General features: G+C 46.0%; 1 pseudogene; it reads right to left on the bottom strand.

Moving 5' to 3' along the window:
• Window positions 1-722: 722 nt before the first annotated feature.
• Window positions 723-853, bottom strand: LOC137370355 (U2 spliceosomal RNA; annotated as a pseudogene).
• Between the last annotated feature and the right edge of the window lie 3,925 nt (window positions 854-4,778).

Here is a 4,778-nt window from a genome sequence, read left to right as displayed (position 1 = left end):
TAACTGAGGCAGCGTTTGGGGCAGGTTTTGCAGAGATGGCCTGCCGCACCGCACAAGTTGCAACACTTAGTCTGCTTACAGTCCTTGGTCTGATGGCCTTCCTCCTTGCAGTTCTTGCAAACAACCGTGCTGCAGTTTGCTGCCACGTGACCAGATTTGCCACAGGTGCGACAAACTCTGGGCTGCCCAGCGTAAACCAAGAAGCCTCGACTTCCCCCGATAGCGAAGCTGGAGGGAGGGTGGATGATGGCTCCACTGGGATCGACCTTCAAGGTCACCTTGACCTGCCGCTTGCTGGTCCAAATCCCAAAGGGGTCCTTGACATCAGTGCTGCTGCCGGCCACCTTGACGTACCTGGCGAGAAAGGTGAGTTCATCCACCACCGGACCATGGGGGTTGTAGAGGTGAATTGTCACCACCCGGTCCCGTTGTGACGGAGGCGTGAAGAGCGGCTCCGCTGTGAGGATCGACAGTGGCGCCTGGTCCCCTTTCTCCTTGAACACCTTCAGGAACTTGATGCATCCCGCCACGTTCCAGAATGTCACATCGAAGTATCCACTGCTGGGGAAATCCTGCAGGCAGAAGATTTCCGCAGCTTGAAATCCACAGCAATCAAAGAGGATTTTCTTGATGAAGAAGGTGCAATCGACCGGTGCATCTCCTTCCTTGTCCTTCATGACCACCCGAACGGTGTTGCGCACTCCCAGGCCTGAAGCTCGAAGATTGGTTATAGCCATTTTACTCAAAGCCTACCCAGAATCAAAAGGCAATGATCATGGTCTCTTCTCAACCAAGTAAGCACTGATAAGAACAGATACTAAACTTGATCTTAGCCAAAAGGCCGAGAAGCATTGTATGTTTTTTTTTTATTTCCAAAATATACTTTATTCATAAAAATCTGTAAAAATTACATTGCCAAACAGTTTCCAAACAGCACCAAAAAATACCAACATTGCAAGGGAGATCAGTTTCCTTCAATACTGTCATGTGTTTCTTCCCAACCCTTCCGTTTCACAATTGTCATGTCAATTACAGTTTTACATTTACAGCAATTGAGAATATTAACGATACAGTTCGAGGGGTTTCCCATTGATCTAGCCCCTCAGTCCAGCTTGGTGGGGGAACCTTACACTGTGGTCTTTCCCCATTGAGCCTTTGCTGCGGCTGCCCCAAGCTTTAGTGCGTCCCTCAGCACGTAGTCCTGGACCTTGGAATGTGCCAGTCTGCAACATTCGGTGGTGGACAACTCTTTGCGCTGGAAGACCAGCAAGTTTCGGGCAGACCAAAGGGCGTCTTGCACCGAATTGATAGTCCTCCAGCAGCAGTTGATGTTTGTCTCGGTGTGCGTCCCTGGGAACAGCCCGTAGAGCACAGACTCCTGTGTTACAGAGCTGCTTGGGATGAACCTTGACAAAAACCACTGCATCTCTTTCCACACCTGCTTTGCAAAGGCACATTCCAGGAGGAGGTGGGCGACCGTCTCTTCCCCACCACAGCCAACGCGGGGGCACTGTGCGCAGGGGGCGAGACTTCAGGTGCGCATGAAGGATCTGACGGGGAGGGCCCTTCTCACCACCAGCCAAGCTACGTCTTGGTGCTTGTTTGAAAGTTCTGGTGATGAGGCATTCCGCCAAATGACTTTGACGGTCTGCTCGGGGAACCATCCGACAGGATCCACCGTTTCCTTTTCCCGTAGGGCCTTGAGGACATTCCGTGCAGACCACTGCCTGATGGACCGGTGGTCAAAGGTGTTTTCCCGCAGAAACTGCTCCACGAAGGATAGGTGGTACGGCGCCGCCCAACTGCATGGTGCGTTCCGCGGCAATGTGACCAGGCCCATCCTTCGCAACACCGGGGACAGATAGAACCTCAGCACGTAGTGACACTTGGAGTTTGCGTACTGGGGATCTACACATAGCTTGATGCAGCCGCACACGAAGGTGGTCATCAGGATGAGGGCCACGTTGGGTACATTTTTCCCGCCCATGTCCAGAGATTTGAACATCGTGTCCCTCCGGACCCGGTCCATTTTAGATCCCCAGACGAAGCGGAAAATGGCTCGGGTGACTGCCACGGCGCAGGAGAAGCATTGTATGTGACTGTAACCTTGGTGCACTGTCGCTCCTTAACCTTCTTGACCTGTCTGCGACCTTTGACATAGTTGACGACACCATCTCCCCATTGTCAAGCTGAGTGGGAATCTCCTCGCCTGGTTCCATTCTTACCTCTCCAGTCATGGTCAGAAAATTTCCTGCAACTTTCTTCTCTTCTCGCTCCTATACCTATGGAATCCCCTAAGGACCTATCCAGCACACCCCCCCACCCCCCCCACCACTTTTCTTTCTCATTTACATGCTGCCCATTGGCGACATTATCCAAAAACATGTCAGGTTCTGCATTAATGACAGCCAGCTGTACCTCACCACCACCTCCCTAAAACCCCTGCACTGCCTTTGTGCTGTCAGGCCGCTTGTCGACATTCAGTACCGGATGAGCAGAAATTTCCTCCATTTAAGAATTGGAAAGACCAAAATCTGTTCGCAAATGTTATTTCTTTCAAATCCTGGGGACAGAATACCTTACAGAGCGAACACAGCTATAGAGATTGTCAAAGTTCTCTACTGGTTATTAAACAATTGTTAGTTTTCTTTGTAAAATAGACAATAACAGTCTGTACTATAACAATGATATTTGTTTTCAAAATATGTTTTCCACTTGTCTCTATAACCAATCCCAACTACTTAATTGCACAATAAGATACATTTAAAAAAGGGCAATAATTTAGCTTGGTTTCCTTTAGATTTACTTTCAACTCAAGAAATCTTTATGAGGGTGAAGGCTCATCCAAGTGCTGAAGCCACAAGGCACAAACCATAATTGCTTGATATTTCGGAGCCAGTTCCATTGCCTCCCCACCAAGCATTGAGGTCTCGGTGACCTCAGATCTGATTATAGGCATATCTAGGATTCTGGAATGCACGTTTCCTTTTTCTCTTTTGCAATTCAAACTTTGTGCAGCAGCCACCATGCTAGAAGCTAATTCTTATCTGAGGAGCTCCTGACATATCTGTGCTGTCAACTTGTGCGGAATGCTGTCCTTGAATAATTAGGTTGTTCTTAAGATAACTGAATGAGTCAATCAGGAGTAGGTAATGATTTTTATTCTCAGCTACACTGGAATGAAAAGAAAGAAAAACTAGGATTGATATTGCACCATACTGTGTCTTTCAGGATCAAAGGCTACAGCTGCGATTTATGTTGTTTGAGCCAAAATACATCAGTATGCTAAATAATGAAAAAACAGCATGCTGTTCATCAGACTTGTTCCCGGGATGGCTGGACTGTCCTATGAAGAGAGATTGGGAAAACTGGGCCTGTATTCGCTAGCATTTCGAAGAATGAGAGGTGATCTCATTGAAACCTACAAAATACTTAAAGGGATAGACAGGGTTGATGCAGCTAAGATGTTTCCCCTGTTTGTGGGTCTAGAACCAGGGGACAATTTCAAAATAAGAGGGAAACCACTTAGGACCGAGATGAGGAGAAATTTCTTTCCTCAGAGGGTTGTGAATCTTTACAATTCTCTACCCCAGAGGACTGTGGAAGCTCAGTCATTGAGTATGTTTAAATCAGAGATTAATAGATTTCTAAATGCCAATGACATAAAGGGAAACGGGGATACTGTGGGGAAAAGGCTTTGAAGTGAATGATCAACCATGATCGTATTGAATGGCAGAGCAGGCTCGATGGGCTGAATGGCCTATTCCTGCTCTTATGTTCCTATGTCCTATGTTCCTATGCGTTCAACACAGGCAAGCAAGTGAATGTTCTGAAGTGAGGATGTGATCTTTGTGACAAAGGAATGTGTGTGCTGCAAGATTTGATGTCCTGTTGCTTTTCTAAGGATACAGTAAGTGAATTCTTTCAGCACACAGATCTTTTTGCTGTCTCCAAATTCCATGCCCATTGCCTGAGAACCTATCTACTGTACATTAAAGAAAAGCTTCAGAGCAACTCTGCATACAGTGCTGTCTCCAGACTCTTTCACGGATATTGTACGTACCCGCTATCCCTTTAAATAGTATGGATGTCATTTGGAAATATACCTCCTCATTACTTCACACTAATCATAGTATGGCTTGGTGTACTGAAACCAGCAGAAAATTCAGAAAATTGATACTTGTTAATATATCCTTATATAGCAACTCAAAGTTTTCTTATTCTCAATTTTGGTCTTTACAGTCGTCTCATATGGAACATTCACTACATCAACCACATGTGGAAGAAGGGGAATTATGCTGTTTAAACTACTTTAAATGAGCCACTTCCCCACAGAGATGGGGCAGTGGGGAAAGCAGTTAGGGCAGAATCAGCAGGAGAGTCCTCTCCACTAGGAAAGAATCTGAACTCGACAGTCAATTGTTTCTAAAGTGTTATTGTATGATATACACACTTCAGACTATATTGTACTGACTTGACTTTGTTTTCTCTTCACATTTTTGGTGTAAGAATAGATTTGAATCCTGATAACTACATAACTAGTCTACTCGGAAAGGTTCTTGCATGGTATCTGTAGGTTAGGAGTGCTTAAGAAAGGCTTTAACTTTGGGTCAGTCACGGTGAGCTTTTTGCCAGATTTGGATATTATTCATTGCAAAGTGTGGCTGCCTCTTCACGTGGAACCTGCACTGCAGAAGAGTCATCAGGCTGCATAATTGATGATATAAGCATCCAGTTGCCACTGTGATATTGACTGCTACTAAGATTGGTAACACTTT

This window comes from Heterodontus francisci, chromosome 5, assembly GCF_036365525.1.
Source record: "Heterodontus francisci isolate sHetFra1 chromosome 5, sHetFra1.hap1, whole genome shotgun sequence".
Lineage (NCBI taxonomy): Eukaryota > Metazoa > Chordata > Chondrichthyes > Heterodontiformes > Heterodontidae > Heterodontus > Heterodontus francisci.
Note: the sequence above shows the minus strand (reverse complement) of the source record. Positions and strands in the feature narration are given on the sequence as shown.